The sequence below is a fragment of the Pongo abelii genome, chromosome 11 (genome assembly GCF_028885655.2).
Source record: "Pongo abelii isolate AG06213 chromosome 11, NHGRI_mPonAbe1-v2.0_pri, whole genome shotgun sequence".
In the NCBI taxonomy this organism is placed as follows: Eukaryota; Metazoa; Chordata; class Mammalia; order Primates; family Hominidae; genus Pongo; species Pongo abelii.
This window is the reverse complement of record NC_071996.2, coordinates 32,922,066-32,949,749: the sequence shown is the minus strand read 5'-3', so window position 1 is coordinate 32,949,749 and position 27,684 is coordinate 32,922,066. Positions and strand designations below refer to the sequence as shown.

Genomic DNA, 27,684 nt, shown 5'->3' with positions numbered 1-27,684 from the left:
GGCCTCCCAAAGTGCTGGGATTACAGGCATGAGCCACCGCACCCGGCCTATTCTAGTATATTTCAACTCTTGGTGGCAGAAACATCTTTCTTAAATTTCACCCAGAAGTGAATTATATGCCCACCCTTTCTTTTTCCTGATGGATATGTGGAGAGAACAATTATAGTTCTACTTTGCTCTTGGCTGTAGGTATAGTTGTTAATAATTAGAAAACACTCGAATGGCAGGTTGCCAATTAGAGAGGGGAGTATAAAGATACACAGAACCCGGGCAATTCAAATTTGAGACAATCACCTTTAAAGAAATTGAGAGTTCACTAAGGTTGCTAATGAATCCTGTCACTTGTATCAGTCAAGAGGATAATTTGTAAATAGCCTGTAGAGAATCAAAGGCCAGAATATACTCTCTTTTCTGACAAGCAGAAAACACATTATATGGGCTAATTTTCCCTGCATTTTTATCTTAAAAAAAGGAGATGGGTTTCTTATTCTGCAAGCAAATATATATTTTTTCTAAATGTGAGCTATTTTGAAAAACCTAAAACCACTCATCCTAGAGCAAGAACAGGGGTACAGGCCTAGGTTGAGTGTCCAAGAGAAGACTGTCACAGGAGCTGGCACATTAGTGAGAAAGGTGACATTACTCCAGGGGAACTTAATGATGCCATTTATTTCTTGATGCTCTGAGGCACAGCCCCCATTTAGATGGATTACTCTGAGAATTTTGTAAGATATCCAATGAGATACAATCATCTTTATTGGTGGCAAATATGTAAAGGCAAGTATGAGAGCTTTTGGCAAGATCATCTTTTTTTAGAGACACATTTATCATATTCCTTTTTACCCTCTTTATTACGTAGGTACTAATACTATTTCTGATTCACTGCTCTCTACTCCAAGGATTGCACTAATAGGATAATTTTCATAAAGCTTTTGGCTAAGAACTCCTGCTATTGACCTATGCCCCTTTGTGTCTAGGTTGATCCAGAAGATACTTCAGCATAAAAATAAATGCCACCAAAATTTAGTTTCAAACTATAAAAGTTGATATTTCTGTTTTATTTGTCCAAAAGAGGTTCTAAAATGAAATTTTCTCAATTTCAGGTCCATTAAAAAGTCTGAATCTTATAAATATGCATAGCTTTTATAATACTTATAACTTAGATATTAAGAAAAATCAAGATGTACATTATTAAAGAAATAACATTTCCATTGTTTTCCTTTCTCAGAAGTGGGATAAACAAGCACTGTAAACTGAAATAAGCAATGCATTCTCAGTTCCCTCCCAATAGAAAATACTGGTGTGCCTGACTTACCATTTCAGAGAGTCCAGAGAACGCTGCAAACTAGGCAGGCAGTCAAGTGCAATGGCAATGAATAACCTTATAAAATTTCCAGACTTTAAGACTGTCAGTCTGGAAAACTACACTATCTTTTAGCACAAGGTACTTTTGGAGATTATTCTAGGGATCTTAGAGAATGATAATTATACTTAAGTCCTGCCAGGGCTTTTTTTTTTTTTTTTTAAACTGTGGTCAATAGCACTTCCATTGTACTCCTTACATGACATTATGTTACAGAAGAAAATGTTTTATAACAATGTCATTTGAGTGCTTCAGTTGTTATGTCTCCTTGAATACATATGAAAGAATAATTAGCTTTGTAGTAAAGGACATTCTAGTTATACATCTATATTTCATTGGTTTCTTCATGTTTTTCTCTTCAGAAGTAGAAACTTAATGAAAATATTGCATAAGTAGAGAGCAGTTTATGACAGTATTTCTTTCTAAATAAATTAAAGATTTTATTATATCTTGAAATATATCACATATGTAAAATATTAAGTATAATGTTTGTGATCATTTTGAAACATAGACTTTTAAACTTTAATAAATTATATCTAAGTAACATTTTAAATTTGTTATCTAACTTCTACTGTTAACATCTGAAAAAAATTAGAATTGGCAGACATGCAGGATGATGTTGACTGTAGCCAGAAAATGTGGAAAGGCCTCAATTAGTATCCCTGATTCACACTTACAAATGGGTGTTTCATTGCTGTGCAGTTTGATAAGGTAGTTAAGGCCATAGTCTGGGAGACAGATAGGCATGGATTCCAGTCCTGGCTCAGGCATTTCTACTTATGTTATTCGGGCATGTCAGTTTTTCTTTCTAAGGCTCATTTCTCTGTCTGTCAATAAGGAAATAATGTGTTTCCTTGGTAGAAAGATGGTTGTGAGAGTTCAGTGCAATCATGCATATGCATAGTAAGTATTCCATATATCCCAATATCATGACTGGTTCCTTGGGACAATGCTACACAAACTTACAGTCTACTCACTACCTTTGATGTAAAGCTATCCCACTGTCCTTGCTTGCTTTTTCTAGAGGTTGAGCTCTTCCTTCATTTCTAGAATAGTTACTGATTTCACCAATAATTTGCCTTTTAAATCCATTGTTACAGACACCTTTTTGAATCTGACTGCTCAAAAGCTTAGTCCATTTTGTGTTGCTATAAAGGCATACATGAGGCTGAGTAATTTATGAAGAAGGGTTTTGGTGCTCATGGTCCTGCAGACTGTACAAGAAGCATGGTGCCAACATCTTCTTGGCTTCTGGTGAGGGCCTCAGGCTGCTTCTACTCATGGTGGAAGGCAAAGGGGAGCTGACTATGCAGAGAACGGGGAGAGAGGAAACACATGGGGGCAGGTGGGTGATATGCCAGGCTATTTTTCACAAACACTTCGCTGGGAACTAGTAGGGTGAGAGTTCAGTTACCCCAATGGAGGGCATTAAGCTGTTCATAAGGAATCTGTCCCCATGACCAAAACACCTCCCACTAGGCCCCACCTCCAATATTGGGGTCAAATTTCAACTTGAAGTTGGAGGAAACAAACATCCAAACTATAGCAGAAGCCTTTTTTTTTTTTTTTAAAGCTTTAGCTTTACCTGCCATATATAATAGTTCAAGCATAAAATTCAATGTCTTTTAGCTTACTTAGAGTTGTGCTGCCATCACCATAATGAAACTGTGAGACCTTTAAAAGAGAAGACAGGTGTAAACTTGTGTTGTCTTTGATTAGGTTATGACTTACTAGATTTGACACCAAAAGCACAAGCAATAAAAGAGAAAATATTTAAGTTAGACTTCACCAAAGTTAAAAACTGATATGCCTTTAGGAAGCATGTAAACTCAGAAGCCATTCGTATGTGACTGGCTCATGGACATAATTGATTCAACCAGAAATGGACATTAAAACCATGGTAGGCTGGTGCAGTCTCTCACGTACGAACTTGAAATAGATACAAGGAAACACCATGAAGAGAATCTCTGTGGACCTTAACATTTTCAAATTTTAGAAAACAACATTTTACTATGTGGAATGGAGAGGGAGAGTGTCAATGAGAAAAACAAGAAGGAGGAGGAGGAGGAAAGGAAGAGAGTTTGGCTTAAAATGTTACCGCTCAAAATGCCTAGCGTGAATTGGGGCAGGTCCATGAACTACTTGTTATTGGTCTCTACCCAATAAGGAGCTGGCTCCAGAATGCAGTTCAGTTGACATTTTCTTTTGTAAAAAAGAATTTCTCAATTAAAAAAAAAAATCACCCTGTTGATTTGCGTTTGATAGTACCTTGTTATCAGACACCTGAATTTTGGGTAGCATTTTTCTTTTTTTTCTTTTATCTTTTTTCTTTTTCTCTTTTTTTAAAATTATTTATTTATTTATTTATTTATTTATTTATTTATTTATTTATTTTTTACAGGATTTCTGTTGCCCAGGCTGGAGTGCAGTGGTGCAATCTTGGCTCAGTGCAACTTCTGCCTCCTTGGTTTAAGCGATTCTTATGTCTCAGCCTCCCAAGTAGCTGGGATTCTAGACGCACGGCACCACGCCCAACTAATTTTTCTATTTTTAGTAGCAACAGGGTTTCACCATGTTGACCAGGCTGGTCTTGAACTCCTGATCTGAGGAGATCCACCCACTTTGGCCTCCCAAATTGGGTAGGATTTTTCTAGAATATTGACGCCTTAAGCTTTCTTATGATACTCACTCTTTTCTTTCCTACCCTGTTATGCCCAGTGGGAGAAGGTTACTTGTCCTAATAGTTATCAGTAAATGCTGATTAAATAAACTGTAAAAGGGTAAATAGTTAATAAGATTCTGAATTTGGACTTGTGATTTTTGAGGCAAAAATAATAGATGGAAAGACATGTTTTTTGGATCAACAGGCTTGTATGGAGGTAGACATTTATAATCTTAGGCATACTAGTGAGTGATGGACATTTTATTACTGTTTTGCAAAGATATGGACAAAATCTTAAGATCTATGTCTTCTACTTTTAGGCATGTAGGTAAAAATATCAGTAACAATGCAGAAAGCCAGTTTATCTATTTAAAAGATGAATACACTGGAAGCCTTGAATATGAGGCTGAGTAATGCAAGCTTTTCCCAGGAGAACTGTGACTTCTTGAGGCCCAAAGCTGCACTCTGGAATTATAAGTCCTGAGACATAGTCTATAAACAATAAGTAAATATCCTGTAGTTCAGTGTTCACCACTGATGACTTCTCACACATAAGCAATATCATGCTAAGCAGGTAGACACTCATAGTCATCCAATAGTTTTCACTGGGAAAATAGTTTGCTAAAAAGCAAGATGTCATATTTGTTGTTAATATTTTTCACACATGTTGAGAAATTACCTCTCTTGAAGAGAGATTTCTTGAGTTAACCTTGGGGCATTAGCCTTTGCTGCAAAGTTTGAAAAACTCAATTTTTCCCACTCAGTGTGATCTATTACAAGCAATTCTGCTTCCTGAATTTTTGAGTGTATTGCTAGTTATTTTATTCTCGGATACCTAAGAAGGGACATATGAGGGAATGTTTTGATTATCCTAAATTCATTTCTATGGATAACTTCATATCTTTGTTCATATCTTATTTCTTCCGTAGTCACTTAAACATGAGAATTCTATCCTATCTTCCACAAAAGCTATAATTGAAATAGCTGTGCTTTCCACTTAAAGAGTGAAAAGGTTAATGGTATGGAGATGAAACTGGAATCCAATCCTCATGAACAATACCATCTTTTCCATTTTTATGTCGCCTTTTTGGTCACCTAGACCATACACAAGAGATTTTATTTTTCTTTTTGTATAATTGCTTCTAAACAGATTTCTATTACATCTCCAAATTTCAGTTTCTCTCCCACTGTTAACTCTAGGATAAAGTGGAGTTCTTACTTTATTTCAATAGAAGCTAGAAATAGGTACCTTAATGAGGCAACTCTTGATTTTATTTCAGAACTTGGTAAAACTTTGGCTTTTCATTTCAAAAACAAAAGTAAGCCTCTGTGCTTGCTGATCTGTGTTCCGAAGACTTATTCTCCCTGTGCACCCACTATTTCTACTAGCTAGAAGTAAGGCAGAATTCCCATAGAGTAATTGTATTTCAGTTGTATTTCAGACACCACAGACATGAAAGCTTCACAGAAAAGGTTGCTTCTTCCTCAGTGGAGCTCATTTGGTAATAGATGCCAGGTGCATGACTGATGCTGGTTTGAAATGGAGGACCCAGTAATAGCTATATCTCTTGGTGAAATTGCATGAGCTTACCAGAATTAGAATATGCCCATAGGAGTAAACATAACTTCTCATTTTTGAAAAATTCATAACTTCTCACAACTTTTGTTGTTCTCATTGCTATTGATATTGTTTTAATAATATTCATCCCTATCAGTGCCTAGCAAGAAAATATGTGCAACAAATATTAGTTGAATGAATATTTTAATCCACACAGTAAGAGCCATAGGATATAAATATACGTGATCAATATTCCACTGCAGAAACCACTGGATATCTTAAAACATTATAAAGTTAAGTGTGGAAAACTATTGCTGTGCTTTATGATTTTAAAAGTAAGATGTATTTATAATAAAATATTTAAAAATACCGAGAAATTTTAGAAATTTTAAAATAGTGACCCAAGAATAATCTTTAGTTTTAGTATTAATTTTTATATATGTACTTAAAAATTACTGTTATTATTATTATGACATTTGTAAAATGCAATTGGAGTATATTCGTTACTTTAAGGTAGGAGTGGGGAAGTGATTTACTTGAGAAAAATGACATCTAGTTTTGTACTTTTTCTCACGCTAAGAAGTTTGTAGAAACAAGCAATGAACTGAATAACTTTAGTATTTATTTTTAAAAGTGACATATATCCCAACAACTTGTAACTTATTCTTTAAATAACAGAATTTAAGGAAATGAATAATATTAGATAGTATTACATAATAGTTATGTCTCACTTTTAGTATTTTTCTCTTTCTACATGTATGAATTTTATAATTAACTGAATATTACAATTTTTAGACTTCCAAACTAATTTTCATGATTTTGGTTATCTGTATTGGGGTATAATTTACATACAATAAAATTCACCAATTTTACATATAAAATTTGGTTAGTTTTGGAAAATGTGTGGTATTTGCCCTTGGTTTGCTGAAAGTAGAATTAAAAACTCATCAAATCTTTTATCCCCCTTCATCTCACTTCCAATAGAGATATACTTCTACATTTTATACTTATAATGTCTTACCTATAGAAATTGATAGAATAGGGCCTTTCACAATACTAATTATTTCATTTGGTGTTTACAGCCAAGCAGTTTTGCTCCTCAGAGGATCTTAACTGGGAACTAACCCTCATCTGTAACTATAGTTTCTCACACCATCAAACTTTACTTAAAATGTTCCAGAGCCTAGTTAAATATCAGAGAAGAGGCCTGACAGCCTTTGTTGGGGAATAGAAGACAATATCTACTTTGAAGTTATTGTTTCTAACCAATAGCATCCTCAGATTTTAACATTTTTGTTTTATTTTGTTTCAGTCTCACCTCACTGACAAAATACCTTTCCAATTTTGTGCCTTAATTTCCGGTTTGAATAGCAATACCTTAGCTCAATCTTTAAAAATAAGCACTGTTTTTGTCACTTTTACTGACTGTTTGCTTTTTTTTTTTTAAAAAAAAGTCCAAATTAGTTTCAAGATTAAACTTCTATGTATATTTAGAATCTAGCCTTGAATATTTCCTAATTTATACTGAATTCCATTTGTGTATCATTCTTGGATTAGATTTTCTAATCTGGCCATGTTTTTTTTCTTTCAGACCTGTTACTAGCTCACTCTTTTCTATTCAAATCTTATTTCTCATCCTGGCCTATTTCCCAAGTGCAAAGACAGTGGGGCTTCCTATGTCTTAGGGCTGCCCAGAGCTGATGCATATCATTCAATTACAGTATTATAAGTAATATTTTTAGAAGTATATAATAAAAATATTACCACCTCAACAGCTTAAACTTGAATTTGTAATCAGGTTAGAATTAATCAATGAAAAACTTTGTGATATAGAGCATTGTGTTTTTCTATGCACAACTTTGTTGAAATTCTAGCACTTAGGAAATGATGTCTACTGAAGATTTACATTGGCTAATTCTTCTCATACTAATTATTTTTACTATGTTGATTATTTATTGTTTTATAGTGGTTGATGGTTTTTTTTGAATGCTCAGATAAGCAGCCATTCTTGATAACTATTGCTTATCTCAGATGTGAAGTATATAATAACATTTTATTACTGGTTTTGGTTATTGGAGGTTATTTTAACTAGGATTTTACTCTTAGTTCAGTTTTAATTCAGTCTAAAAGGTATTATTACCAGGTAGGGGAGAGGTCAAATAACTAACATTATTTTCCAGTCATTCTGGCAATCTTTAAAAATGTGGTTCCCTGAGTATGTATGTAGTCATGTACCACATAACAGTGTCTCAGTCAATGATAGACTACATCTATGACAGTGGTTCAATGAGATTTTATTACCTTACTTTTATTGTACCTTTTTACATTTAGATACAAAAGTACTTACCATGTGTTACAATTGCCTATGGTATTTAGTACAGTAACATTTACAGATTTGTAGTCTAGGAGCAATAGGCTAGACTGTATGGCTCAGGTGTATAATATGCTATACCATCTAGATTTGTGTAAGTATACTCTATGATGTTTGCACAATGACCAAATAACCTAACGATAGACTTCTCAGAATGTATCCCTGTCATTCAGCAATATATAACTATACATATGATACTGGGTTGTGATCATTTCCCAGTTACAAATAAATTAACTATCAGTTTTCTCCATAATATCAAACTCTTATGTGATTCTAAGTAAATAATTGGCAGAAAGGAGAATTCACATTAGTTTACTGAAAAAAACACAATGTAGTTTTATGAAATCTTGCCTGTTAGTAATATACCCTATTCACTTTTGTTAACAAAATGTAAATTACTTTTTTAATATTACTGTTCTCCATAACATTCTGATTTGTTTAACCTTGTCATGTTTCTATGAAACCAGTTCAACAGAAAGGGATCATCCACTTATAAATAATGCATTATCTTTTAAAAGCCCTAGTAATTTTTTGCTTATAATCTCTGGGTAGCTTCAGTAAGTCAAAACATGACTTCATATTCTAACTTGTCAAACTGTTAAGCATCAAGCAATTTTTGCTGCACTTTTAATTAACAGCACAAAATATTATCTGTAATGAGTAGATATGTTAACAAGTTATGTTAAAACAGGACAAAACTAGCTTTTGGCTCAGTGGGGTAGAAAAAAGTAAATATATTCTTATTGCTGTTGTTAGAACGTAGCTATGTTAGAATGTTGCTATGGAAGAAAGGTGCTACTGAATTGGGTGCAGGGAGGGGAAAACATGGGAGTTACAACATGTGATTTATACACCTATGAATCTAAGATACCATGCAGAAGAGGCTGGAATTAGACTGATGGTTAATCAGTGGGATAAAGGGATGTGTTTTCAATCCTTGTCAGATGAATTTCTACTTTATCCTCTGGATTATTGGTCCTTATTCTTCTTTCCCTTAGAATTTATCATTCTTCAAAATTACAATTATTTCTGTAATCATATCAAATTGTCAGCTTCTTAGTGATGTTTCTTACCCACTGTGTTTTAACATCTAAGATATGGGTGTGTAGCTAATTGTCATAATAGCTAAGTAGCATTCATTGCATGTTCATATAATGTCCAGCTCTTTGTTAAGGGCTTAAAGCTCATTATCTATTTTAGGCCCCACAACACTCTGAAGTTGGTATTCTTAGGAATTCTGTGAATGAGAAAGCTAAAACTTCAGGAATTTAGTGATAAATTTAGGTAAAAGTTAGAGCAGGCCCAGGACCTACGTCTTTCTACAGTGACATACGTGCCCTGAACTGCTACTCTCTCTCTTTCTCACATTACCTAGGCAGCTTTTATTGTGCTTTGTTATCTTTAAAATAGCGAATTAACACTTGCTATTTCATAAGCTTAAAGATGCATTGCCTGTAATATTGGAAGCTGATATGCAGCTCACCACATATCCAAAGGCCGGTAATAATGAACATAAAATAGGGAAGAAAAGACAGAGTATACTGGGATGGATCATTATCTCTACATGTTGATTTATTTTAAAAATTCCTTTCAGTGTATATTAACACCTTGAAATGTGTGCAAGTTACACCGGTGACCTTTCTGCATAGAACTCCAATGAGAGAAAAGGCATCCCATTGTTAGATGAAATGCTTTTCATTTCAAGCATGTAAGCAGTACCACACTTGGTGGATTAAAGATCGATTGATCTCAGCAAGCAAAGAACATTGTTAAATTGTTCAGTCCTCCTTTCTGGCTTTCTCTTTTTGCTAGGAATGGAAAAAGAGAAGGCCTTGCTCTCTGTTGTCTCAGATTCTTGTACCTAGGGCTATAATTGCTGCAAATAAAACCCAAGAACAATTGGGTTGTGGTTTCCAAGTTTAATTACATTAGAGCTGCTTCTTTTGCCCTATAGTCACATTTGCAATTTGTGATTAAGGTATTAATGAGAATAAAGTAATGATAGATTGTAGTTAATGAAGCATTTTCTATATCTGTTGTTTCTTCAATGCCTCTTTCCCCCTGCAGGATAAGATATTTATGTTAATTTTTATGCATGCTGTAGTTAGGTTTCTATATATTATGTAGGGAAACTTTTGCATTAGCTCTAATGAATAAAGTGTTCAGTTTTAAATCATGGTCTTTGCTCTACTTTATTTGTATTTACTCTTTTTCATTACTGCAGGAGGAAACAGACTCAGTGTTTTATTTTTATAATAAAATACTCTGAGAAAGAGTTATTATGAGTCCTAATACTGGTATGCAAACATCATTAAAGTTTACACAGCAATGGTTTTTAATAACATTTGGAGATATTTTGGCTGATGCAGTTTTTGTGCTAATATTTTGGCTTCAAGATAAGAAAAACTGGATTTAATCCTTGCTAGAATGCTGGGAAAAACTGATGTTATTTGGAAATGAAGATTTAAAAGCATTTAACTAAGCTTCATTTTAAGACATACATGTAGAGCCACATCTTTTTTTAACTTTGGAATTTTAAAATATGATTTATCTTCCTTTGTCAGGTAGACTCCAGAGTTTAAAGTGAAATATATATGTAATATATATGTAACATATATATTACATATATTATATGTATATATATATAAAATATATGCAGAAGGCTGAGAATCAAACCAGTATTGAAGCGTTCTTACCAATGGCAACTGGGATAGTGTTTGAGAATGAGAATGTGGGGTGTGTGTTGAGGAGGGAGGTAAGGGTGTGGATTAAGAGTTGTGGAGGTGAGATGATAGACAAGAAAGAAAATTTTACTGTTATCTCTTTCTTTATTGAAATTGCTCATTAGTTTGAATCCTTCCGCTGTTGTCTTGACTCCCCATTAAAAAAGAACATGATCACTGAGAAAGTGTCTAATTTAGATGTGCTTTTGATAGCAAAATAATTATAATAGACAAATCCTTGAAAAGGAATTTCCTTGTCACATGACACTGATATACTACAAAACAGTTGTGCCATGGCAGCTTATAATATTTAAGTTTCCTGATTCTAGGTACAAAGATCTCTCTGTGAAAGCTGGCCAAATATTCAAGAATGTACTGAAACATTCAAAAGGTGTACATTTATGATCTAGAATAATTGATAAGAGTTTAATAATTGGATTGCTTCACTAGGGAAAGGCAGAAAATGTATGACTGTAGAGTTAACATTCGTGAGATTATTAAGGAAATGATAAAGAGAACAATGGAGAATCACTTTCAGTGTACTAAAAGTTAGGGAAGCAGTGGAAGCTTTTGCTGAAATTTGAAAGAGACAAATATTGAGGCAAGTGAAAAGTAATAGTCGAGTCATTTGAGATATGTGCATTTTACTCTGTCAGTTTTATTTTATTTTTAATCAATTTTTTAAAATTTCAATAGCTTGAGGGTACAAGTGGTGTTGGGTTATGTGGATGATCATATAGTGGTCAAGTTTTGGCTTTTAGTGTACCCAACACCAAAATAGTGAACATTGTATTCAAAAGGTAATTTTTCATCCCTCACCTCCCTCCCGAACTTCCTTCCTCTGAGTCTCTAATGTTCATTATACTACTATGTCTGCCTTTGTGTACTCATAGCTTAGCTCCCATTTATAAGCGAGAATGTGCAGTATTTGGTTTTCCATTCTCGAGTTACTTCACTTAGGATAATGGCCTCCAGTTCTACTCAAGTTGCTGCAAAAGACATTATTCCACTCATTTTTATGGCTGAGTAGTTTTCCATAATGTTTCCATGGACTCATTTGTCAGTACCCAAATCAGTAGCACTGCTGTACACCAATAATGACCAAGCTGAGAATCAAATAAAGAACTCAATCCCTTTTACAATAGCTACAAAAATAAACTAAAATACCTAGGGACATACTCGACCAAGGAGGTGAGGGATCTCTACAAGAAGAACTACGAAACACTGATGAAAGAAATCATAGATTATTCCTTTCCATGGAATGATAAGGAAATGGTATTTCCATTTTGTTTATCCACTTATCTATTGATAGTCACTTGGATTGGTTCTATACCTTTGCAATTGTGAATTAGGCTGTGATAAACATACACGTACAAGTGTCTTTTTGGTATAATGACTATTTTTCCTTTGGGTAGATATTCGGTAGTGAGATTGCTGGATCAAATGGTAGTTCTACTTTTACTTCTTTGAGAAATCTCCATACTGTTTTCTATAGACGTTTCACTAACTTATATTTCCACCAGCAGTAGGTAAGTGTTCCCTGTTTACCACATCTGCACCAACATTTACTGTTTTTTAATTTTTTTTTTTTCATAATGACCATTCTGGCTGGAGTAAGGTGGTATCTTGTTGTGGTTTTAATTTGCATTTCCCTGATGATTAGTGATGTTGAGCATTTTTTTTCTGTGTTTCTTGGCCATTTGTATAACTTCTTTTGAGAAATATCTGTTCATATGATTATCTCAATAGACTCTTCTGAGTCTATTCAATAAAATTCAATAAAATCCAACATCTCTTTATGATAAAAACCCTCAACATGGTCAGGCGTGGTGGCTCACACCTGTAATCCCAGCACTTTGGGAGGCCAATGCAGGTGGACCACTTGAGGTCAGGAGTTTGAGACTAGCCTGGCCAACATAGTGAAACGCCATCTCTATTTAAAAAAATATAAAAATTACCCAGGCCTGGTGGGGGGAGCCTGTAATCCCAGCTACTCGGGAGGCTGAGGTAGCAGAATTGCTTGGACCTAGGAAACGAGGTTGCAGTGAGCTGAGATCATGCCACTGTATTCCATCCTTAGTGACAAAGCAAGATTCTGCCTCAAAACAAAAAGAAAAGAAAAGAAAGAAAAGAAACAAACAACCCTCAACCAACTAGGTATAGAAGAAACATACCTCAAAGTAATAAAAACCATATATGACAAAGGCACAACCAATATAATACTGAATGGGGAAAAGTTGAAAGCATTCCTCTTAAGAACTGGACTAAGACAAGGATGCTCTCTTTCCCTACTTCTATTCAACACAGTACTGGAAGTCCTAGCCAGAGCAATCATGCAAGAGAAGGAAATAAAGGACATCCATATTGGAAAAGAGGAAGTTAAACTATCTCTGTTTGCCAGTGATATGATCTTATACCCAGAAAACCCTAAAAATTCCCCCAAAACACTCCCAGATTTGATAAATGAATTCAGTAAAGGCTCGGGTTACAAAATCTATGTGAAGAAATCAGTAGTGCTGCTATGACACAATGACCAAACTGAGAATAAAATCAAGAACTCAACCACTTTTATAACAACTAGAAAAAAAATTTAAATACCTAGGAATGTGCTTAACTAAAGAGGTGAATGATCTCTACAAGGAAAACTACAAAACACTGATGAAAGATGACACAAACAAATGGACAAACATAGACAACACAAACAATGGGAAAAGCATCCCATGCTCATGCACTGGAAGAATCAATATTGTGAAAATGGCCATACTGTCCAAAGCAATCTATAGATTCAGTGTGATTCTTATTAAAATGCCAATGCCATTTTTCACAGAATTAGAAAAAACAAGCCTAAAATTCATAAGAAACAAAAAAAAAAGAAGAAAAGAAAAGAAAAAAGAGCCTAAATAGCCAAAGCAATTCCAAGAAAAAGAGCAAAGCTGGAGGTATCACATTAACTCATTTCCAATTGTACTACCAGACTATAGTAACCAAAATAGCATAGCACTGGTATAAAAGTAGACACGAAGACCAATGAAGCAGAATAGAGAACCCAGACATAAAGCCAAATACTTACAACCAATTGATTTTCAACAAAGCAGACAAAAATATCCACTGGGGAAAGGACACCCTATTCAATACATGGTTCTGGGAAAACTGGATAGCCACAGGTAGAAGAACAAAACTAGATCGCTATCTCTCACCATATTAACATTAACCCAAGATGGATTAAAGACTTAAATCTAAGACCTGAAACCTTACAAATTCTAGAATAAAACCTAGGAGAAACTTTTCTGGACATTGGCCTAGGCAAAGAATTTATGCCTGAGACCCCAAAAGCAAATGCAACAAAAATAAAAATAAGTAAATGGAACCTAATTAACTAAAAAACTTCTGCACAGCAAAAGAAATAATCAAAGGAGTAAACCGACAACCTACAGAATGGGAGAAAACGTTTGCAAACTATACATCCAACAAAGGACTAATATCTAGAATCTACAAGGAATTCAAACAAATAAACAAGGAAAAGAGGCCAAATAATTTTATTAAAAGCAGACAAGTGATATGTAAATTGTATTTTTAAAATGATAACAAAGAGTGAAATCTAGTAAATGTTATACCTCTTGGTGTTTAGGAGTGAAGTGTACTGAGGTCTTGAAATGCATCCAAAATTATAAGTTAGTTTTCAATGTTCAAGTTACCTTGAAATGTGTTCAAAATTAAGATGGATTAATTGATGGGTAGATTAAAGGTGGATTAATGGATGATAGAGGTATACATATGTGGATAAATAGGCAGGTGGATATGTGATTAAGCAAATATAACAAAATATTGATTCTAGAATCTAACACTAGGAACATGGCTGTTCACTGTGCACTTCTCTCAACTTTTCTTTATATTTGAACTTTTTCATAATGAAATGTTCTTTAAAAAAGGAAAGCTACCTGAGACAAGGTGAGAAAATTCTTAATGCCTATTCAGGTAATACTAGCTGAAAAATTGAAAATAAACTTTAAGTGGAGATGATTGTCTTAATCCCAAAGTATTGCTGACACGGGATTAGTTAGCATGTCTCTAAGGTGATGCACTATATATTTTAGGAAAAATACTTCATTTTCCCTGTAAATCATGGTGCATCAATAATCATGCACTTGCAACAAGATTGTCTCTGAGTTCGCTAACACTCTAGCATTGCTTGTGAAGGACATTCTTCTATTTGGCCAACAAAGAATATTTCTGTCTTATCTTAAAACAGATAGAGATAAGGCAAATCATTGTGACAGTCTCTGAGGCAAGGTAATCCCTGCTAATCTACTCATCTTTCTACCTCTTACATACAAAGAATGGGCTAGAGTTTGTCATGGGACCACAGGAATCAGGCTTTGTCCCTGAGTTTATTATTTTTCTGAGGCAGGGTCTCGCTCTGTTGCCCAGGCTGGAGTGCAATGGTGCGATCACAGCTCACTGCAGCCTCGACCTCCTAGACTCAAGAGATTCTTTCATCTAAGCCTCCAGGGTAGCTGGGATTACAGGTATGTGCCACCATGCCTGGCTAATTTTTTATTTTTTGTAGAGACGGGGATCTCCCTATGTTGTCCAGGCTGATCTTGAGTCCTGTGCTCAAGCAATTGTCCTGCCTTGACCTCCCAAAGTGCTCAGATTACTGGTGTGAGCCATGGCATCCCACCTCTGCTTCATTCTAACATACCACTTCTTCCCTGTTTCCCGGACTAAATACTCAAGGTCATTAATAGAATGTTATTAAATTTGAAGACATAAAAATTCTAACTTTAAGCTTTACTAACCAACATAACATATTGAATTTTCCCCACCACAAATTTCCAATAGCTGGTAAATTAATGGTGTGTTTTGTCTTTCATCTTCAAATATTGAATGAAGCACAGTTCTGCTAGATACTCATATCACAATACATGTCTTCAAAAACAATTTATATGCCCAGTGTATCAATATTTAATTTATTCACACTTTTTTTCACCACTACCTTTATTTGAATGATGGATGTGTTGATGCCTAAGCCCATTTATCACTAAGAATGAAATAACTACCACTGGGAAACTTTTGGGAATTATATATCCATGAGCATTTCAGAACTGATCTTTTGTGACGATGGAATGGTCACTGACCAGATCCTTATTGTAGACTGATTACTTTTGAACACATTCATCAATACCAAGGCTCGGGTGGCTACTGGATGTCACAGATCTATAGCACTATGCCACCATGTGCTCCCTAAAAATCTATTGCATGGTTTAGACTATGTTTTCCCAAGCTTAAACCTAGGAAAATTGATTGCCTTTCCTATAAGTTTACATAATCAGAGAAACCCAGAACTGGAAAGTATGTTAAACATTCATTCAGGTCAAACATTTGTGTTCTAATAGAACTTTCTTAAAATATCCAATACAGGCAATAGCAGGTCTTCTTCTAAAATATTTCTGGAAAAAAATTATTCCATTTAGATAATGCCATGTATGTATCCAGTCCTTCATTATGTGCAGTGGTAACTAGTCTAATTTTAATTAGTGCTGTTTAAGCCTGTATTCAGCTAAACTTCATAGGAATAAATCCCTTCAGTAACATCCTTATAGTAGACTTCATATATTTATAAAGCTACATAACTACATATAAAACCAATTATGTTTTTTCCTAGTCATTTTTATTTATAATGCATAGTCTAAACTCTTTTGATTTTATTTTAGAACAGCATTATTTAAACTTTCCTGCTAAAGAGTACCAGAGAAGCCTAGAAACTCAAGAAAAACTACTTTTGAAATATTCTTGGGATCTAAATTTTTGTCTTTAAAACATGCCACATAACCTTTTCTCATGTCTCCATACTGAATCAATGCTTACCTTAAAACACCATATTTTAACTTATGCGTTGGAACACTTCCACACATCAAATGTTCAGGTAAAATAGATTATCTGTGAACAGATTTGGAATTTATTCTGCTGCTTGCCAAATCCTTGCCATGCTGCTGTTTCCTCCAATGTGGTATGTGTTTAAATCTGGGGAGCATACTCTCAGTACATCACAACTGTAGCCTATTATTATTGTTGTTGTTATTGATGATGCTATCCGTTTACCAAAAATAATTTCCTGTAATACTAAGCACATGGCTATCCAATTGAAACACTTAAATTTTACTGAGGATCTGAGCATTGTCCCATGGTGTATTAGGATGTGTTATTGCTAAATACCCTTCTGAAGATGGTGACCGAATCCTTGAAATGTCTGTTGTGGCAGTTTGAAAGACAGGTGAACGCCAAGGTCAGGCTATCACTCAGTGAAGCCAACTGGCTGGCTGCCCACGTTTCTCATAACATTTCATTTATTTTGATGGATTCACCAAGGTATGAGCTCTGGCACTCAGGTTTGGGGCACAGAAACTTTGATGTTTATAAGCACATTAAATGGTTCCATCTCTAGGGTACAGATTCACATTAACCAAGGGCACAAAGACTAGCAAGTAAGCCACAGTGCCAAAGGATAAATTGATAAAGAAAAGAAAAATGGCCTTGCAGCTGGCAGGTTGCGGGTCAGTGCGGTCAGGCCCTTCTGTCCCTGTTGGCAGGTATTTCAGAAAAGCTAAATGAACATCCAGAAGTTGCTGAGTGAGTGAACATGAAATCAGGAAAGAAAAAATCAGTTTTATGATTAAGGTATTTAGTAGTACGAACCAAATGTTTCCTTATCCATTCATTTCTTCATAGAGACTCACATATCATGGGAATCAGAGTGAGCAAGAGTTGGGAGGGCAATGATGGTATTTACACCTTCTTCCAATTGTTGCACAGCTTCTATAGATGTATTTAGTTAATCGTGATGTAGGCAGTGCCTTTCTCTGTAGTCTGGGAACAGTTCTTTTTCTTATGATTCAACTCTGAGAAGGCAGTGCTTTCTTTTATTCACTATTACACCATCATGTGGTGTAGGTGAGCTTCTGGTAAGGAAAGAATAAAGAAAAGAAATTATGTTTAGTTGTTCAGAAACTGTGTGATTTAGTAACAGAGAGCTTCATTACAGTAATGTATCCTGTAAGTGGAAAGACAGGCAGTATGGGTATTACAAAATGATTTTTTTTAATGGAAGAGAATGATGGCGAAAGAGACAAAGGAAAGTTATGTTAGAGTCATAAACCCTGCATGATCCTGTAAAGGTTCATACTTGATCACTGCAGCCTGAATCAACATGGACATCAGTAAATCTCTACTCTTGCTGAAGAAACAAACTAAGGCTATAAAGAAGTACTTTGTTTTTGATATTCATTGTCTTCCCTGACAGCCAAGTCAAAAGAAAGAGATAAACAATGAGCAATTTTCTAACATGAAAAACAACACAAGAAATATCTATCTTATAAAGGAACCCACTCAGTCTGTTAGTGTATATACTTTGCCAGTCATTCCTACCTGATTCAATGAATATTTATTGATCAAAGATCTAGTCTTGTGAAAGAGACACTTGAAACCGGACAAACAGATGTAATTTGTTAAGTGCTACCATAGGGATAAGCCAAATGCCATGAGCAGACTAGGGAGGGATGCCTTGGGAGCCTCATTGAATCATTCTGAAGAAGTTCGAAAGGCAGTCACGGTGTGGGTGGGCATGCGTTTAACTAGTAGATTGACCTAGGAGGGTAATATGCTTCTGCTTTTAGAGATTAATGAATGTATTTATCAAATGTGTATTGAAAGTCTAATACACATCAGACTTCGTTAACACTATGGATACACTGAGCAAAAGAAATGAGATTCAGCTCACATACACAAGTAGGTAAATTTGGGGTTTTTTTTTTTTTTGGATTAGCTTTTGTAAATTTACATCTAGAAGTACTGGTATTGTTTTGTACTCTCTCTTTCTGTTTTTTGCTTTTTGGGGGGAAGGGGACTTCCAAAATGGTATTATGACTTTTCTTCTTTGAAAAACAGTTCTTAAATTTATCTTCAAAAATCTCTTGAAAACTAGAACAAAATGAAAAATGACTAGGACTGCATTGTTAACCTTATCAATTGTGACTATCAATATGGAATCCTTACGTCTATGTAGTTTATGAAGACGAAGCCTACAGTTGGTTTGAGACAACTATTAAACCTGACCAAATTCTCAGAATGCTTTTATGATGCTAATAAGTATCACCACAAAATGAACTGATGTTTCTCATGCAGCCAAAGTGGCAATGATTTTACAGGAGGGAGAGGCATGAGGTTGGTTATCTCTTCCTGGCAGATGGACTGTCCCTCCCCAACCCCTCCTCCTGACAAAGACACAGGTTGGTAGGATTTTTTCTACCTACAGGATGGTAGGATTCTCTGGGAGAATGAAAATATTTTTAAAAAGCAAAACAAAAGAAAACTCTTAATTTATATTTAAATTACCCATAATTGAATGATTCACGCAAAATGAACTTTTAGAGCAAACGTCTTTTCAAATTGTATGAGGGATGGCTTATTTTTAACTAACGGTACTGATGGAACATTCTGGGGACTGATGCAGATACTGGCTGCTCTATTCACAAAGACTGGGGGAAAAAAAGGCTCTCTTCAGTAGATGAATGGAAACACTGACTGGCTTTGAGGCAAGTAATTGCCTTACTCACCCACACAAAAATTTCAGCCAGAAAACTCCTCCTTTAAGCAGAGCACAAATGATGTGAAATGCATACTTGCACAGATATAGTATAACTTACCTTGAGTTTATTTAATTATTCCTGGTCCATGGGATTTTTGAAAAATTGCCAGAATACTACTTTTCTGCAGATATAAATAAAAGGTCCAAATCTTGCTTAACTTCTTTTTTCCTTAATTGCATAGTATATATGTGTTAGAAATGGCTAATAATCATCACAGAGTAGTTGAGAAGTTAAAACACACACATATTCTTAATATTTCTAATTAAAAGCAGCATAGGAATATTAATTACTACAGTGGAAATGTAATGTGTTCTTTCTTTCCTTTTAAAATGCCTATATGGTACTTGTTAACATTTTTAATGGCAAAAGCAATAAAAATAATTAAAAGCACATTTAGTTCCTGTTCTGCCTCATTTCATTAATTTCTGCTTTTTTTTCTTTTGGAGAAAAAGTTGTAAAATTGATGTCTTAGCTGTAGCTGCCTCTTTATGATATTAGATTTCTGTCTGTAAAGAAGGTATTAGAAAAATTTTCTCCTACACTCAAGGAATCTTTAAACTTAAAATAAAACTTCTATTTTCAAGGCAGAAAAAAAATGTTTTACAATGAATAGAATTCTTGATTTTCTGTAAACTAGTTCAACCCTTGTGGAAGTCAGTGTGGCGATTCCTCAGGGATCTAGAACTAGAAATTCCATTTGACCCAGCCATCCCATTACTGGGTGTATACCCAAAGGACTATAAATCATGCTGCTATAAAGACACATGCACACGTATGTTTATTGTGGCATTATTCACAATAGCAAAGACTTGGAACCAACCCAAATGTCCAACAATGATAGACTGGATTAAGAAAATGTGACACATATACACCATGGAATACTATGCAGCCATAAAAAATGATGAGTTCATGTCCTTTGTAGGGACATGGATGAAATTGGAAATCATCATTCTCAGTAAACTATCGCAAGAACAAAAAACCAAACACCACATATTCTCACTCATAGGTGGGAATTGAACAATTAGAACACATGGACACAGGAAGGGGAACATCACACTTCGGGGACTGTTGTGGGGTGGGAGGAGGGGGGAGGGATAGCATTGGGAGATATACCTAATGCTAGATGACGAGTTGGTGGGTGCAGCGCACCAGCATGGCACATGTATACATATGTAACTTACCTGCACATTGCGCACATGTACCATAGAGCCTAAAGTATAATAATAATAATAATAATAATAATAATAATAATAATAATAATAATAAATTAAAAAAAGAAGTTTATTACATTTTATTTTGTCAGTTAATAAGTGATAATGAATAAATGTGTGGAAAAATAAACTTTTGAACTAGATCAAATGTGTTTGTTTCTATTTCAGTATTGGCTTTGATGCCTAGGAAAACAAAATATTTATCTACTGAAAGAGCATACGTCTTTGTAGCCCCCAGCTTCTCCTCTGGTGAGCCTTAGGAAAAATGACACTTGCTCTGGAGGCAGGGAGGAAACTCCAGATTAGACCCAGGTTTCTGGCTTGGGAGGTAGTGGTGGTGGTGGCGAAGGAAGTGCAGTTAAGATAAGGAGATGAGGTGAATTGCCAAATTTTCCCCCAGACGCTCGGTGGCATCTACAGGTCAGTGGTGTTAAGAAGCGCAAATTAGTAATGCTGGCTTTGAACTTACCTTGAAGCTGCAGTGCCACTTGTTCTTTTCATGCAGTCGTATTTCGCCAGTGGCTTTTTACTATTTTCTTAACCTGTGTTTGGCATCTTACCTGACTCCTGGGCAATTACAACCTTTAACTAACCACTAGAAAAGGAAATACATTAAACACACGTTGTTCATCTTGAAGAGAGAGCAGGGGAATGGGGGTTTCCTCAGCCTGGGATGACTTTCTTCTGCCTTTCAGATCTAAGCTCTTTCTGACTTGGATCTTATTTCACTGGGAAACGGCCAGGATAGATTTGATCTTTAGCATTTCTAACAAACATCATCAGGGATCTCTCTTTCCTGCATCCTATCACATTTAGCATCTTGCACCACAGTGCTGAGTATTTTTAAAAATATAGTTTTCTCTTTTGTTCTTCCAATGTTTAATAAATTATTCATCTTCCCAAATAGATTCTCATTTATCTGGGGGCAATAGGTTCATCTAGAGTCCTTCCTTCCTTACCCACTTTCCTTCCTTTCTTCTTTCATGCATTCCTTCTTCCCTCCATTAGTAATACGCTGACACTATACTAAGACTTCAAAAATGTGCATTTTCTTTAAGAGTTTACAGATGTTCTAAAACTGACTGTTTCACAGGAACTACTTTCCTTGACTCAATAACAGTTAATCCTCAAGAACGATTATGTATAGTTTTTTTAATTCTTCAGATTTGTGAGATGTGGTTATAAAACTTAAATTGATATAGATGAAACAGTTTATAAACAGTTTTCACTTGCGTTATTTCTTGGAAAGCTCATAAATACTGTATGCAAGTATTTTCCATGTGAGCAGCATGAGCCTGTGTTATATCTACGAAGTAAATGAGTGGGGGTAGGTTTTGTGACATGCTGGCTGCATCAGATAATGCTGCATGGCATAAGCTGGGCACACACTGCTGTTCCTGTTTTATGCCTAGGAAGATGAAAGCCTTATCTTAAATCATACAAGTAATTATTAATGGGCAGCCCGGGTGGGCAGACCAGGCTGCCAAGTTTACTATTTTCTATCGCTGTACAATGAATATTCCACATTAGGTATGGATTATCTGTTGTCAAGAGAGTTTTATATCACACTTTGATATAAAATAAAGTGTAAAAAGCTATTGAGAATCAATATTTGACATTCTAAAAGTAACTTCAAGATGATAAAGAATAAATATTATACTAAGCCAAAAAATAGTTTCTGGTTTGTTACATTCATCTGTTTAATAAATATAAGTGGATGCACGGTGCACCAAGAACTTAGCTTGGCATTGCAAATGCAATGAGAAGTAACTATGTTCTCTACTCTCCTTGTGGACAAGAGTCTGGTCTGTTAACTACAAACTACTTCTAGATGATTGGGCTGCAAATATGATCCTTCTGCTATGTTTTGTCTAGAACTTTAGGCAGAACTTTAGTTCTAGGCAGAATGTAGCCGAAGATTATATATGCAGCCTGCTCATCTCCTGAAATCAAGCTTAAAGATGATTGTCTACCTTGCTAGTAATCCGTAGAGGTTTATCAATCCCAGAAATTTGGGACTATTGTTCCAGTTTGTAGATCACTGACATTGTTTTAGTGCTCTTTCAACCACAATTTATAGTTTCCAGGATGGGTCAACAACTGTACTCCTGGGATGTCTTTTCTCTCTCTGTTTGAGATGCAGATAGCTAGTTATCCCCCAGTCCTCACAATGCTGAAATGCAACCCTCAAGATTAAAGATTCTATTCCTAACTTTAAGGAATAAATCTGAGCTTAGTGCTTCAGTCCAGATATTTTGTGAATACTTAGTATGTGCCTTACTAGGTGTTATGGATACAGAAATGAGTGTGAAATAGTCTCTGACCAGGTGGAACTCAGTTTAGACTTAAACATAATTTGGAAAATAACACATATGGAGGAAGATTCATAAGCCTGATCATGTGTATTAGGCATAACTAGTTAGGCTTATAATTATGCTTAAATAGATTTGATCAATCGTGTATGTAACAGAGCTAGTAAATAGATAATTAGATATTAAAATGCAGGTGTGCTGATTCCGAAACCACTAACTCATAATGCATCTACCAAATTCCTCTGAGTGTAAGATTGTTTAGTTTAGCCGTTTCAGAACTGTATCACTCCAGGACTTAATCTCTACTGTAGGGGTTCTCCAATTTGAGTGTGCGCAAGAATCATCTGGAGAGCTTGTTACAACAAAGATTGCTTAGTCCTTCCCTCCTCAGGAACTCACTAGGTCTGATTTGGGGATGAATGATTTGCATTTATATAAACTCAAGGGTGAAGCTGACCATGTTTTGAGTAGCACTGACCTTGGGGACTGTTTCCCAGACTTCAGCACATAGTAGAGCCATCTGGAGAGCCTCTTAAAAGTGGCTGTTAGGACTTCCCTGGCCCTGGAGATTCAGAAGGTCTGTGATGGGGGTGAATAATTTTTATTTTCAACAAGCTTTCAGATGATGCTGATCCTACTGGTCCATGGACTGCACTGAGCTAAGGCATTGTCTAAATAGATAGACAGAAGTAACCTACTAAGAAACTCAATTTTGAAAAATATGAAGGCTTGATCAAAATATGTACTCTCCTTAGCATGGAGTCCTTTCATCAGAGAAATGGGAAAAAGTAAAAGTAGGAAACTAAATGGCATGAATCTCATGGGCAATTTTACGAAGCAGTAGGCACTCTAAATAGCAACTGACTTTGATATGTATGGAGGATGTTTTACATATATTGGGAGAAGATTGTCTGTCTGAATAATGTAACTGTAGAAAGACCCTTAGCTTTCTGTCTATTTAGAGGTCAATTTCAGTTTCTATCCCTCTTTTTAAAAATATCTTGTCCATGTATTCTGTTCCTAACATTAACATATAATGTTGATAGAAAATATGGATAATATAAAAAGTGGTATTGAATGATATCACTAGAAATAGTGTTCATGTAAAGAAAAGATGTGGGCCAGCACCAAGGTCTGGGCAACTCCACAATTTTGAGAAATTGGAAAAGTGGCTGGCAAATAACAAACAGGAACTATGGTGTCACAGGAGCCAAGAAAATGTTCTCGTGGGAGGCTTCAGCAGTGAAAGGATTGGAATGCTGATAAGAAATACTGTAAGATGATGAAAAAATTGGCTGTCTGACTTGGCTCCATGGAGATCACGATATTTCTCGTTGGAATGTTTTGCTCAACCCTAATTGTCCTTCTTTGCAGAATGAAAGTCTTGTGGGAAAATAGAGTTTAAAGTATAACTAATTCTGTCTATAAATCATATAGACATATATAAGAAATATATAAATTCAGTCTATAAAATAGAACTAATGCATTTGTGTGCATGCAACATTTTTCTCTGAAATATAGTTTTACTTCTGTATTTTTCTGTTCTTATTCATACCACACATTATTCATTAGCACAGATTTATATTACATTTTGATAACTGATATCCACAGATATCAGTTTTCAAAATTATTATTTTATATGATTATTTTTCCATCTAAATTTTAAAATCACTTTACCAGTTAAGAAAAAAAGTTTTATTTGGATTTTCACTGGAATTACTTTAAATTTGTAGATTAATCTAGGAAGAAGGGACATCTTTACCACATTGAATTTTCCTTAACAGGGATTTGAAGATTCTCTACATCCTTCAAGTGGTCCTATAAATTCTCTAATAACATTTTGTGGTTTTCTCTCTTTGGACAATAATACTTTCTAAAGACATTTAATATATTGTTTTGCTATCATAAATGTTATTTTTATATGTTTTTATTATAGTTCAGTTCATTGACATTAAGTACATTTGCATTGCTGTGCAACCATCACCATCAGCCATCTCTAGAACTTTTTTCATCTTATCATACTGAAACTGCATAACCATTAAAAAGATAACTTCCCATTTTTTTTGTCTCTTCAGCCCATAGCAACTACCATTCTGCCTTCTGTCTCTAAGTATTTGACTACTTAAGGCATGTTGTTTAAGTGGAATGATACAGTATTTGTCTGTTTGTGACTGGCTTTATTCCCCTTAACGCAGTGTTTTTAAAGTTCATCTATGTTGTAGCAACTGTCGGGATTTCCTTCATTTTCAAAGCTGAATGATACTCATACATACACATACAGGCACACACACAACATTTTGTTATTCTTTTCGTTTACCAATGATCATCTGTGTTGTTTCCACCTTTTGGCTATTGTGAATAATGCTTCTGTGAACAGAGGTGTACAAATATCTGTTTGCATCACTGCTTTCAATTGTTTTGGGTATATAACCAGAAGTGGAATTACTATTGATTATTAATGATAATCCTGTTTTACTGTTTTGTTAGATATATCACAGTATGAATTCCCAGCTACAATTTTGGGGTCATTTTAAATACTCTCAGTTTTCTCATGTACCATTTTCTTGATTTTCTTTAGTTTGTCATTACTTTTCTTTAGCTCTCAGAGTGTATTTAAGGCAGTTGTTTTAAAGTCTTTCTCTAGTAAATCTGACGCCTTGTTTGTTTAAGGTTGGTTTCCAGAGATTTATTCTGATCTTTTGAAAGGGCTAGATTTCCCTGTTTCTTTATATGCCTTGTGATCTTTTGTTGAAAACTGGGTGTCTGAAAAATCAGACACATCTTCCAGTCATTGTAGACTGTGTGGAGGAAGATGTTCTCTAAATAGCCCAACATGAAAGTTTAAGATTTTCTCAGGCATTTTCTAGGCCTGTGTCTTCCCTGGGCCTGTGTGTGGGGTGTTCTCTCCCAATTTCCCCATAGACGGGGCTGCTTTTATTTATTTATTTATTTATTTATTTTGAAGGCTGCTTTGAAATGTCTTATTATCCGTCCCTAAGAGTTTCACCCCTGCTTCTTCCTGAAATCTTGGCAGTTCCTCTGTACTACTCTTGCCTTAACATCTTGCCCTCAGTTTCTGCATGTCAGCATACTCTTGCAGTTTTCACAAACTATGTTACCCATCACAGTTTTGCATGGCTTCCAAACTGAGATTCAAACTATATATTCATTTTCGTCTGAGAGCTCCAATTGAGGCAAGACAGAAACCAGTCCCTCGGGCAGCCCACAGACAGGCCGGAACTTTGCAAAATAAGTTCCACTGCCTTCCTTCCTTCCTGAGAGAAAAATACTGGAAAGTGGGCTACTTTTTTTTTTTAACTGCACTCACTGTTCCAAGGTGGCACAAGCACAAGCAATAATGCCATGAAATGTCCTACCTTTTGCACTGTGGCTTTTTCTTGATGGGGCGTTCACTTGGTTGGAAAGCAGTGAATTTGGCTGGTTACCAGAGCTCCTGAAAAGCTGCTTCAGTGAGTCGCTAGTAGTTTACTTGATGATCCTGTGGGGGAATGAGGACCTGGAGCTTTCTAATCTGCCATCTTTCTGACATCAAATCTGTTTGTTTGTATTTTGTCTTTTTTAATAGCTTTATTGTAGTTTTTAACCCTAAATGTGTCCAGAATCACAATTGCTTAGTCCTATCTTAGACCTCTAAATCATGATGCTAAAAGTCTAAAACTAATACCACACAATATATTAAAGATAGCTGTCATACTTATTTTGTTTCTAATTTACTGTTAATTCATCTAGGAGTGTGTTTGTTTTGACATTACTATAAATAACTATCTGACACTAGGTAATTTATGAAGAAAAGAGTTTAATTGACTCACAGTTCCACAGGCTTAACAGGAAGCATGACTGGACGGCCTCAGGAAACTTACCATCATGGTGGAAGGCAAAGGGGAAGCAAATACATGTTACCATGGCGGAGCAGGAGAGAGAGTGAGCGAAGGAGGAAGTGCCACACACTTTTAAACCATCAAATCTTGTGAGAACTCACTCACTACCATGAGAAGAGCAAGAGGGAAATCTGCCCCCATCATCCACTAGGCCTTTTCTCCAATTGATCCCACTAGGCCCCTTCTCCACCATGATATTTGGGTAGGGTCACAAATCCAAACCATATCCAAGTGTGCACCAATAATCATAATTATTGGGGAGTGATAAATGCAAGTTGCAACTCATATAATTGCCAGTTCTTTTACAAACAAATTAATTGTAAACAAACAAACCCAAGCTTAGGCAACATAGCAAGACCCCATGTCTACACAAAATATATAGAAAAAAAGTAGCCAGGTACAGCGGTACATTTCTGTGGTCCCAGCTACTTGGGAGGCTGAGGTGGGAGGATCGCATGAGCCCAGGAGGTTGAGACTACAGTGAGCCATGATTGTGCCACTGCAGTCCAGCCTGGTGCCAGAACAGGACCCTGTCTCAAAAACAAAAACAAGAAAAATAATCCCAGAACAAAATAAAACAAACAAACAAAAAAGAGCAATAAAAGACACTTGCTTGGCATTTCTAACAAGCTTCCAGCTGATGTTGATGCCTTTGGTCCATAGCTCAAATTTCAATATGATTTAGCATATTTAGCCTTATGTAGGTCAACAGCATAAACCTATAAAGAGCATAATTTTGAAAAATGTGTAAGTTGTAATAAGTTATAAAAAAATTACTTAGCATAGAGTCCTCTAATCATAGAAGAAGGATAAATAGGGAAACTATGAATGGCATGAGAACAATAAGCAATTTTAAGAAGCAGTAGGCAGAATAAGTATTAAGTGCAGATTAAATATGAGAAATAATCTCTATGATTATATTTTCTTTATTGGTATTCTT

General features: G+C 35.3%; 1 protein-coding gene across 1 annotated transcript in view; it reads left to right on the top strand.

Moving 5' to 3' along the window:
• Nucleotides 1-27,684, top strand: part of DPP10 (dipeptidyl peptidase like 10) — a 703,534-nt gene that overhangs the window by 114,183 nt on the left and 561,667 nt on the right. The gene's annotated exons all lie outside the window — the stretch shown is intronic.